Below are 13,157 nucleotides of genomic sequence, written 5' to 3'. Positions count from 1 at the left end.
AGTCCGCGGGTCCGATAGTCCGCGGGTCCGTTAGTCCGCGGGTCCGATAGTCCGCGGTGTGTGTAAAATTATGATCAGGATATAGTGAGATCAAAATGTCATCGGGAGGTCAAAAGGTCAAGTGATAGGAGTAAATGGGTTTCTATATAACGATAATAACCCAAAGGACAATCGCCCCCTGACAACATCTTCAAGGAAAATATTATCCCCATATTTTTATCGCCGTTACCCCCCCCCCCGGAAATGTACCCTCTAGACGTCAATTACCCCTAGTACGGAGCCTTTAAAATGCCATCGACTTGACGACAAGTTATATCTCAACATAGCGAGATGTTTGGACTCTCGCCGGGCCTTGGACATTATCTTGCCATGTCGACATAATGTTTTATAAGTCGACTTGGCAAGATAAAATATATCGCCATGTTGACATATCTTTTGTAAGTCGACTTGGCGAGATAACGTACCTCGCCATGTCGACATAATTAAGCTTATTAAGTCGAAATGGCAAGATAAAGTATCTCGCCATGTCGTCAAGTCGATGGCATTTTAAAGGCTCCGTACTAGGGGTAATTGACGTCGAGAGGGTAAATTTCCGGGGGGGGGGGGGTTAACATTCCCCGGCGATAAAAATATGGGGATAATGTTTTCCTTGAAGAAGTTGTCAGGGGCGATTGTCCTTTGGGTTATTATCGTTATAGAAACCCATTTACTTTTGACCTCCCGATGACATTATATTGATATATCCTTATCAAAATTTTACACACACTGCGGACTGTCGGACCCGCGGACTAACAAACCCGCGGACTATCGGGATGTCCCCGGCTGTGAAGACGACAAAGGGATAATTACATCCATGATTTGATATGAAGTGTCGATGCTCTAATAGTTAATGTTCTATATGTTATCCAATACATTGCTTTTTCTCCCCTTCATCTCCATCTCCCCCCCCCCCCCCGAAACCCAAACTCTTTTCCCACCTGTATGTCCCATTCACTCGTTTTCTTATCTTCTCTCCCCATGTCAAATTAACGGAAAATACTGAAACAAGACATTGTGAAACAGAGCAAACAAATACCGAGCTGCAGTTTGAAATCCTTTGTAGTTTTTCTCTTCAATATACAGATTTTGCTGTCAATCAAATTACTTGACACATTATAAGAAAAAGGACAAAATTTTGCTATTTCATACATAGTCGAACAATGAAGGATATCATTGGAAGTATAGTGGCGTAGCCATGCATGCCAGAAACGCGAAGAGGATTGTATACTGTAAAAATATGGAGGGGGGGGGGCATAGTAGATAAAGACAAGTTTGTCACAATAGTAGAGGCGACGTACTCTGAGAATTAAAAAAAGAAGAAAACAAAGATAAGTCCATCAGCAAAAAAGAGATCTAACGGAGACTGTGACAAAGGATTTAACTGGAATTTACACTCTAAAAAGTATAATATCATAATCATCATGAATGGGGCGAAAAATGACCGCATTTCCAAAATGTTGAATTAATATGTTTAAAAATGGTAGATTTAACAAACTCTGACGATAATTGTTAAGTTCGTCATAACAGTTGATTCTATATCAAACGAAAAAAGTACATAATTATCACCATTTGAAAATGTAGTAACTCCTCGACCTTTCTGACATTTTAGTCTTAGAGTGACGTATAGCCTATTATTATGTAGGAGAAAAGAGATACTTCATGTCTTCTAAATAAGGTTCGTTATATGACTTAAATTCAGACAAGCCGCCATGTGATAGAAAATCTTTAATCTCGACATGATTACGGCAAGAGGAATTTCAAGAGATTACGATAGATCGAGTCTCTCAATGTAAATACTTTCAAGCTCATTTTCATATTCGTTGATTTTATTGTTAGGTTCTTTAATTGTAAATCGGTGGGTAGGTATAACTTATAATAAAACTGAACAGGACACGCTCAGAAATAAGAAATAGTGTCAAACATGATACAGTTTGATGATCCTCTCTTTTTTTTTAAATGTAAGATCCTTTTCTTTTGTTCCCCTTTTTCGGAATCTGCAAGTGGACGACTGGGGTCAAGACATAGTAGGGTAAGCCCAATTGTATAAAGACACACCTCTTCTAGTCCATTAATGCCAGTCACGATACAGGTGAAAGAATATAACAAATGTTTTATTTAACGTGACGTGATGAAGCCTCTAGCTAGCCTTTATATATATCATTTGTCCTGTAAGGATTACAACTGAAATCAAACAAGCACTGTCACATGTACGGTCATTGACTCCCTTGATCACGTGATACGATCAATGATTACTGTTGGAACAACTTCGACAACCTGTCCCTTAGTTATACAATAATTATCATTCGTTACTCATTATTTTAAAAGAAGAAAATTTACAGTTACTATTAACAAAACTATGAATAAATCCACATTAGAGTAAAAAGCGAAATTTATCAATTGAAATTGAAATTGGAAACAAGTTGTAAAAAGTTAAGAGACTCGGCACTGGATTTGACTATCGACCATATCGACATCTTTCTTGTTACCTACATGGTCTAGGCCTACTCGGATATTTTGAAAATGTTCATTTGACTAAGGAGCCATGTTGATCATCCCCCGATAAATTGACCCCGACCACCTTACCCAGCTAGTCTATAACACGAGCGACAAACGAAAACAAAGTGCTATATATAGATTCTCAATTCCAAACGGATCAACTTAATTGAACACAATGATCAAGTTAAATCAAGATATTTTGGGCAAATTGGTTCTAGCTCGACAATGTGATACGATATTAATCTGCCTTGATCTGGGTATTAGGGAGTTTTTGCAACACTATGCAAACACTTTCTGGAACGTTGATAATCTTTTGTCAAAAGTTCTTTATGACAAAGCAGTCTTTTTCGAATATCTGTGAATCAAAACACCAGTATCGTTGTGATTCTGGACAAATGACGTATTTGGAATTTTTCGTCAGCTCCGAATCTTAGGACGATCAGCTACCCCATTTCATAAATTTTTGACAAAGACCTCCAAGGCTTCGTTGAAGTGCATTTTCAATGTATTTGCTGTGTGCTAAGATAGATATCGCGTATAGTTGAGCAAAAACACACTAATCAGGCCCTGGCACCCCCTTGAATATTTTGGACATATTCATGTTACTGATGTTATTCGAGTAAGGAGACAGAGATCAATTCGATCACCTTTGCAATCTAGGCCGAAAACATTGATTGAGTTGATCAGTTCGGCAGTGGGAACCTGAAATTCAAGAGTTACAACGAAAAGAAGGTTATCCTAAATAAATGCTGCGAGCGAGCAAAGATACAAATCTGATATTGTGCTATATTTTAACATAACATTCTGAAAATTATATCATATTGCACACATTTCCCTTTTGTTTCTTTCCTTTTTTTGTTTTGTTTGGTCGTGAAACAATTTTTGTTGTTGTTGTGGGGGGGGGGGGGGTCAAATTGACTTATCTTAAGTTAAACGTGAATATCCCTTTCTTAGCAATCTCTATTAAATTCAAATATCGGCCAACCATATACCGCCTCTTGCATTGTGACTCAACTTATATTTTTTGCGTATATTTTTCACCAACTCGTTTTTTTGATGGACTTGAATTCGTGTCATTCAGTAGTACTCAAACGATGCATTCTCCCGATCACATTATAATAGAAAATTATAAATACGATGGAATTATGTCGCTTAATTAAATATTTAACTTGCTTCAACGACTTAATTTGTCACTCAAGCTTTCAATATCGATAGACATCAGTGCGTCATTTCTGCGCTGATTCTGTAACGCTACGTTTCATGACCCTTTTCCTTCAAGTCTAGCGCCAATTCGTGACGCATGAAAGGATACGCAATTCCAAAGTTACGCAACATTTCGTACGTGCATGTCAGACCCAAAATTGCCCCCAAAACGTGATTTCGTGTGTATATATAGCCAAAATTCATAAATGTATCACTATTGCTTTTCCAATCAAAAGCAATAGATTTCATGTTATTTATGACTGAAATAGTGTCGCCGACGATTTCAATCAAGAAAACTAATAAAATATTCAATCCGAAAAACATGGAAATTGGCCTTCATAAGAAACTAAAAAGTAAACATAAAATACATAAGATAGAAACTAATATCATCATTTTTAAATATACATTATTTTGATAAGAATCTTAAAAGGAGTAGCAAGACCAAAATCTCGTAGTTTTGGAGCTATTTTTAAGATTTGCAAGTACAACAAAATTATGATTTTTGCAATAATTAGCACAATTAAGTTTTTAGGAATAAATTTTTAAAAATGGAAGAAAAAATTATCGAATTTGATAGATTACAGGTGACGTACGTGACTTTTACTCGCGATCGTGCGATCAACAACCAAAAAGCCCCCCCCCCTCGGGCTTTCCAATATCAACATAGCCCGGGTTACGGCACGGTGAAGTTAGGTAATGTATTACACAATTTCATTTTGTTAAAGTGATTGTAATTATAGACGCCATGTCATAATTTATCATTATTAGAAACTTTAAGTATTTAAAAAAGTTAGGGCTTAGCTAACAAAAAAAAAACAGCTTTAGTCACTTCGATAAGCCCAAAATGGAGCTTTTCTATAGAAAAACATAATGAAAAGGGGAAACATTGTATCGTATCATGTTTTGTCAAACAAAAAAAAAAGGAAATAGGGGTATTTGGTTTACGCTTTTTGAGGGCTTACCATGGTGCTAACATGCTGAATGGAATTTCCTCGACGATTATTCATCAAAATGTGATAAATGGTCGTGTTGTAATTTCCTTTGCTATTTGTCTATTAATTGTTCTGATGTAACAGAAGTAAAATGCAACCGTATATAAGTAACTTCATATATCTTGTCCTAAAAAAAAAAAAACCCTGTCAAGCAGTTTGGCAATCTATTTAAGGATGCAATACAGTACTTGACCTATGTACACAATCCAAGACAATTGTGTAGAAGCCAGGGCTGCCTCAATTTTGATAGGAACTATACCACTTTGGCGAGGTTGAGGAATGCAGAATTACTTTGAAGGTCACAATATATAGGTTATAGTGACGATGCGCGTTGATTTTGGTGCGCGTATGAACCATCGGTGCGCATTCAGTATACCATGCATGACATTTTGCTCCAAATACGATGGAAACATTCTTTACACGTTAGCCATACCTAAAACCCAACAACCCTATTCCTGACCTTTACATTCTTCTGAACCTAAAAGGCCGACAGATGCATCTAACACAGAAACCACTTACATACAGATGGAGGGGCGCGGGGGGGGGGGGAGATGCATGCCCCCAAAGCTTAACATTAACAATTAACAATTAAAATGGAATGATCCTGGATGTTATTTCATTAAGCTGTTACAATTGACTTTAGCGCGACTGGTATACCCTATATTTGGCTATATACACCCACAAAAGCATCTTTCTTCTTACGAATGCACCAACTTATTCTACATTATACAGTAATGATAGTAACAATATAATACCATGAGTACGATTATACAAACCAATTCTATACTTGAAAGTTAATGTGACCAATGGCGGCGGAAACATCAAAATTTAGAGGGCGGAAAAATATTTTCACCCACATTTTCCTAGTCAGCTGCTAAAAGCTGATTTTTTTAAATCATTATTGTTTAGGGGGTGGTCCCTACTTACGTCTGAAGTGCACATAAGTTTATTTTTTTCTTACAAACAAGTTGAGATATAGCTTTAAAATTCTGATATATATCAGAATTTGAAAGCTATTTCTCAACTTGTTTGTAAGAAATATATATATATGAAATAAGTTTCTTAAAATTGTCAAGGTAATCTCATCAGAATGTTTTTTGTTTAAAGATATAAGACCAGGCAACAACCAATAACAGTGTTTTTTTTCTTTTTAGAAGTCAATATACAAAACATATTTCAGCTCGGACATCGCTCTTTCATTATCTTGTTAGATTTACTAATTGATTTTAAAAAAGTGCTCTGTAAAAATGTCCGTTTCATGGTCTGAGAATCAACACTTTCAGCTCGCGCTGCGCGCTCGCATTATTTGATTTGTCAAGTTCATATTCTCTTCGTGTATTCCATAAGTTCTCTAATAAATATCCCCTTTCAGGTCTGATTGTCAAAATGTATCAGCGAGCGCTGGGCGCTAGCATTTTGATTGGTGAGTTGTATACCTTTATAATAGTCCTGTTACAAAGTATCTATAAAATCCCCTTTTCATGACAGTTTATCAAAAATTTCGGCTCGCGATTTGCACTCGCATAAATTGTATCCTATTTATAATTACTAAAGTGCTTATAATTTCAAGTGTTTCAGGCCTCAATATCATCAATTTTCGCGCTCACATTAGGCATATTAAATTAATAAATAAGACAATAACATTTTCATGAATTCCTAATAATTAAATTGTCCCTGTTTTCAGAATGGAATATCAACAAGTTTCATTCCGTGCTTAGGATGAGGAACAGGACGATAATTTCCCTAGAATGTCCCGGTCCTAGGTCAAAATAATGATAAAAAAACATCAGCTTGCGATTCGAGCACGCTCATCAATTAAGTGCGATCCATGGACTTCACAATTTCCCTACGCAGTGCTTGAAATAGTGCTTAAATTGACCCTTTTTCAGATCGGAATATCAAATAATTGATTTTCATGATGGAAAATGTATTTAGAATGCCCGGATTCTGTTTGAATTTAGAACACGAGCACTCATGTTTATTGAGATACATAGCCTTTTTTATTTTTATTTAAAATGTCCTTAAACGTGTTAAATTATCCAGTTTCAGATCAGAATATAAAAAATGTTCTGCTCTCGCTTTGCGCTCGCATCATTAATGAATAGAGTGTCCGGCCTTTTTAGGTCTAACTCTCTCTTTTTTTTCTATTCGCGCTCGCATCGATTGTTTAGTTATATACCTATCCTGTTTATGATTACGAAAAGTGCTTAGAATGTCAAAATTTTAGGTTGGAATGTCAAAAATCTTTAGATCGCGCTTCGCGCTCACATTATTTGATTGTTGATATGTGTATCGTTGATCATGGCTGACTGCAAACAGTCCTTAATGGGTCCCTTTTTGATCAGGCTAGAACGTATATCAGAAATTTGTGCTCGCGCTTCGCGCTCGCAGTAATTATTTAGTTACATACGCATCTTGTTCAGGATCACAAACATTACCAACAATGTTCAATTTTCAGGACAATTTTCAGATTGAATTTCCAATTTTTTAGCTCGGGCTTTGTGCTCGTACTATTCAAATAGGGCTCATGAGATTGTTATATATTTATATTTTTCTATAAAAATAAAGCTAAGAAGTGACTGTTAGGACTATACCCCTTTAAAGAAACAAAAATAAAATAAAATAAAATCAACTTTGAGCGGCCGATCGCGGAAAATATTGGTAAAATTTCTTTTCTGGCCCCCCTATTGGCGAAAGCTGGATCCACCCTGGTTATGATTGATTATCTAAGGAAACTATTAGCTTTTCCTTGGCCTATACTAGCACAGCGAGGGTAGACCTGAAACATGTCAGATCTAAAACTGCCTATTAAAATAAGATGACATTGACCCCATCCTACTTCATTGACAATCATTTCCTCCACTGATCTTGAAGCTCATAAACTTCCGAAGTGGGATACTTTAATCGGGGCAGCATCTAATATCAAACCATCTCAAATTGGATATCTCGTTCCTTTTATAACCAGGCCAATAATAAAAAAGCAAAGTAATTTATAATTACTTATTCGAACTAGAAAATTGCAGAAAGGGAACAAGAAATAGATTAGTATTAGAATGTGAATCAGGGGCAGCGCTCCTGGGGGCCGGGGGCACAGTGCCCCCCACTTTTTGAATCACTGAAAAGTGCCCTTTTTATGCAAGAAAAATGCCTCTAACGAACGTGTACTGTGCCCCTTTCACCTGAGAAGGACCCGTTTTATGTATTAGCAAGTGCCATTTCTCTTATCAGTGCCAATTTTTTTAAACCAAAAAATGCCCCCTAACGATCGTGTTCTGTGCCCTTTTCACACATGAGAAGGACCCGTTTTATGCCGATAGCAATTAGTGCCCCTTTGCCTTCTTATAAGTGCCCTTTCTCGTATCAGTGCCCCTTTTTACCCTAGAAAAGTGCCCCTCACGAACATGTTCTGTGCCAATTTCATCTGAGAAGGACCCCTTTTATGTGTTAACGGGTGCTCCTTTGAAACAAGAAAACAATATTCTCATTTTTATATGTTACTACTTATGAAGGAAAAGGGAAGTTTCATTAGTCATGTGAGTGGGGTAGATAAGCAGTGGCGTACAGATGAGGGGGGGGGGGTGGGGCTCTTGCCCCCCAATAAAATAACAACCAAGAAAATAAAAAATAAAAGGAAAGAGATAAGGGTGAAATATGATATTTTCTGAATAATATGTCAAAATCTCTCACAAAATCGCAGCTTCCTAAAGATTTTACGTGATGCGACATACTGTATTTAGCCACCTTAATTTTTTTGGCTTATTTTACCACTGTTGATAAGTCATTTTTTTTATAGTGCTCTTTTCAAAAGAAAATGTGCCCTTTTTCCTAGTGCCCCCCCCCCCCACTTTCAACTTTGTTCTGCCCCCTGGTGTAAATGGTCCCTTTGCATATTTCTGATTCATTACAAATATTGAAAAAATTCAACCATGGCTGATGAGAAAATAAACAACCTTCTCCAAGAGCTCGGCAATGAGAAAAATAATACTGAAATTAAAAAAGTCTTCATGAACTTGTAATTAACGCTATTTTATAACAACTCGTGATAATAAGTCCGTTTGAGAAATGGGCATGAGCGAAGGAAATCTTATCTGTTTGTATCAAACGCCGTAGTAATTGACATGAGGAATTATACTTTTTTTCTATAGAAGTACCGGAAGATTATGAATTCAATTCAGTTTTACAAATAAGGTTCGATCTCAAATTAGAATTACACGTGGACACGTGTTACCATGCACTAAAGATCATTGAGAGGGAGGGGAGGGGTCTTTTTATGACGCTTACTTAGGAGGGCAAAGAACTTCTCTTTAGTGTTAAAATCTACCCAGTGTCACTATCTATTGAACCCACGACAAAGTTAGATGACATATCATCAATTAATGATACATATACCGGACGCAACGTCGTCTTAGAATTAATCGAATTTAACTCGGGCAATATTGGATATTGGCGTATGTGTATTCTAGGGCACAGAGAGGGGGTCATTGACCAGTAAAATGAGAGAGACAGAGGGTCCTTCTTAGAAACAAGATCAGAGTTAAACCCAACCGTTCCTTTTGGTTTTCTTTCAACATCTCGTATAAGGTTTTTAATCCTTATCTGGAGATGATTAAATTCCTCTTCAGATTATTCTAAAGAAGATCCATTGTGAATTCGACACCCCGTGATTAATGCATATATGGCCACTGTGCGATTTCTATTGCTGCGATTTTTTTAAGGGAGGGGGAGATTGGCTACCGTGGCTACGGGTTGCAGTATTTATGGCCATCGTCGGATTTCTGTTTCTGTTTATGCTGCTAACTCCCGTAGGACAGGACAGCTTTTTGCTGGTAAAAGCCAAGCTGGTATATATAACCAATTACCTAGGAAACATTTTACGTTTTTAGGTTAATTAGTCATAGTGGCTGACGTTATAGACGACAGATGTTAATCTCGGGTCTTTTTATCAAAGTGGAGGCAATGGCAGAGTTGGGATTCGAACTCACAACCTTGCGATTATGAGTCCAATGCTCTAACCACTGGACCACACGACCCGTTAACCCTACGATTTTTTAGATGGGCCAAAGATAAACCTAACTGAGACAGTATTTTTTCCCGATGACTGTAGGAAGCTCGTGAAGTGATTTCTATTCAGAGGCCGTGTTAGTGACCGATGCCTCCTACAAAAGTTATTAAAGACCACGATCTTGATTTTATAAATGTGTTTAGCCCCACCCACTAACATCGTATGGGTGCAGAGACCATTTATCCGAGCGAAAAATCGTACAATCGTCGCACTCTCGCCCCCCAACATCGTGCGATCAGGCATTTTAAGCTCACCATAATAGACCTACGATCATGACTATATGATCCATGGCGGGGCTTAATCATGTAACATATACGACATGAAAGGTTATATTGTTTAGAGGTGTTAAAATCTGCTGTCAATAATTGCCTTGTGATCGAGCAATAGCATTCAGAAAGAAGAATTAAATTAAAGTGATTTAAGGAGATATCGTAGAATAAAAGGATAGAAACAGAATCGACAGAACATTTCTGTAGATAGAGAGAGAGAAAGAGAGAGAGAGGGGAGGGGGGGGGGAGCAAGAGAGCCTGAGCAGAACGCACAAGGTCCCATATCCTAAAATATAAATTACATAATTATGAAAATAAATAAAATAAAATAAATAATTAATTAATTAACAACAAACTAATGGAAACATCCGTAAAGAAGTAGCAGTAGAATCACAGTAGTAGTAATAGTGATAATGATGATGATAATGATAATAATTATAATAGTAATCATAATAATAATAACAACAACAATGATAATAACAATAATAATGATAATAATAATGATAATAATAAAATGGTAATAATAATGATAATAATAACAACAATAATGATGATGATATAATATCAATTGAAATATATCTGATGAAAATATTAGATGGACTTGAAATTCACTAAAGAGGAAATTATGTGAAAAGGGGAGATAGAAATATGAAAAAGCAAAGAAGGTTTGACAATGTTTCTTGAACAAGTTAAGCTATCCACAAACACTAGTTTTCTTTAGTAATATTCAATCGTAAATGATATTATTTATTTGGGATACTTTCATATTGATTACAATACTCGCTACATCAATATCTATGCTGGCGACTAATGAAATTACGTTCAATAAACAACAAATCAGATTAACCGTTTATCGAATATTAATCAGTTTTGAAAAAAAAAATTATGATCAATTGAATACATACATAATTCATTAAACATTCAGAATTTGGAGAAACACAACCACAAATTTATAAAGTTAACTCCTCTATTTCACACAAGCCGACTCGAAGTTTATGTCTGATTGGTCAACCGTGTAGAAAGAGGTGTGGTCTATCAAGCTCGCAGAGCCGCGCGAAAATAATTGATTGGCACTAGCGGCATAGTAAAAACTCGATGTAGCCCCGCCCCCATCAAACACTGATTTTTTTTTTCTTTACCATTTGTATTTGCTTCAGCGATACGCATGCAGTTGCACATTCAATGCGCTGCACACTGGTAGATAACACGATTTTGGAGTCTACGCTTGGGAGAAGCCTTTTTAACTTGGAACTACTTGTGAAATTAGGAATCTTGGATATTTTTAAACGAGTTTAGCCGATTGCCATGGACGGTTTTTACTTCAATGTTTGATGGTTTGAAGTCGGAAATTGTTTGTTGCCAACAATCGCCAATGTTCGGGTTTCCAAAATGCGTTCCCCACTGGAAGTATGGATGTTAGTTTGGATGCTCTGGTCACAGGTTTTGCTGAGCGTTGTAGGAGTGTATGTAGTGGAGGATCCAGTTCCCCTACTTGACGGGACAGGACATAGTAGGGATAATTCAGAAGATACAACAAGAAGAACAATTATTGATACCCCACCTGTCGGGGAAGAATCGAATTCAGACAGTAATAGGCAAGTAACGGATTCCAACTACGACAAAATGGATGATGTTGAAGGTCCTATCAGCGGTATCATTGCACCAGGTGAGTTTGTTTTAGTGGGAATTAGACGGAGATATATTTATATATTTCTCAGACATAATCTTAATTAACATGTTTCAATAATCTAAACCGGGTTAGAGGACCTCCCTTCGTGGAACCTGTCGTGAAGTAGATCCAGGTCTCCTTCAATTTGAGCGAGTAGCGTGATTTGGTGCACCGCACCGTCGCGGGTCTCGCTGTAAGTGCTTTCGCTTAATGGCTAGGGCCAATACTTAGCCGGGTTTTTTTTCTTCTTCTTCCCCATTCTTGTTAAGGGGCTTCTCTTCTTTAAACTAGAGAAATGAAATGCAGTGCAAGGCTGTAGATTCGATGTTCATACTACTAAAACCGTACACTCATACCCTGTGGGCATGTCAACAAAGACCAGTCCATTGAAGAGTATTCTCTCCTATTCAGAAGCCTTTCAAACAGAACTCTTTCAGATAAAAGTTAAAGAGAGAGAAAGGGAGGGAGGGGAGGAGGGGAGAAGATTGAGGTTGGAGTTCTTTTATAATCTTTTCATACAGTTCAGTTATCTTCTATCTTGAACCTCTTATTGCAATCCACATGCATTTTCAACATGATACATGGTGCATTGAGATATACTGCATTAAATCAGTTGGTCAAACTTGCTTGCCTGCACTAGTTCAAATGCTTCTGAAACAAACACAAAATCCAAATTGTTAATAAAAACTTAATGCAAAATATAAAGAGATGTAGTAAGTTTATAGTTGTCCAAGGTGTATAAATAGATTTCTTCTGCGTTTAATATTTTCAACCAAAGTTTGCTCTAATTTCAGATTCATTATTATTTTCTTCCCACAAATGTCTTTACATATATTGTAGGCAGTGAAATTAAAAGAACATTCATAGTCATTTTTCTCAAATAGAGGATATTGATATTGTTAATTGAAATTTAATTTCATCTGAATTTTCAGAAAATTTTTAAATATTCAATTACTTAAAAAGGTTTGTTGTACCAACACCTTGGCGGCACTATTGACATTTAAATAAGGACTGCACACTGGAAACAAAAAAGTACAACTTATATGAGTTTCAATAGGTATTCCAAGGCAATTCCAAGTACAGTGTGTAAATGAAACCCATTAAAATCCAAGCATTTTCTTTCAGGTGTTGTGCGTGCAAGACACATTGTTGCAATAATGTATGGAAAATTACATTGTGCTCATTGTGCAGAATTGGACTACAGATAGCAGATACTTGTATTACACAGTTGCTTCAGATGCTCCTACTTTTATATTTTATGAATACCTGTATGTAAGTTTTAGTGCAATAGCTTGTATAATTTTCAGACATAATGGAAACATTATACAGGAAGTGTACAATGAAATTATTTTTGGTGGCAAGTTGTAACCATTGCAAACTTTGAGATGTAGGCCTACTTGGTTCAATTGTTGGTATTTCGAAGGATT

The sequence above is a fragment of the Lytechinus pictus genome, chromosome 3 (assembly GCF_037042905.1).
Source record: "Lytechinus pictus isolate F3 Inbred chromosome 3, Lp3.0, whole genome shotgun sequence".
NCBI lineage: Eukaryota > Metazoa > Echinodermata > Echinoidea > Temnopleuroida > Toxopneustidae > Lytechinus > Lytechinus pictus.
The sequence above is the reverse complement of the archived record's forward strand: the minus strand, read 5'-3'. Positions refer to the sequence as shown.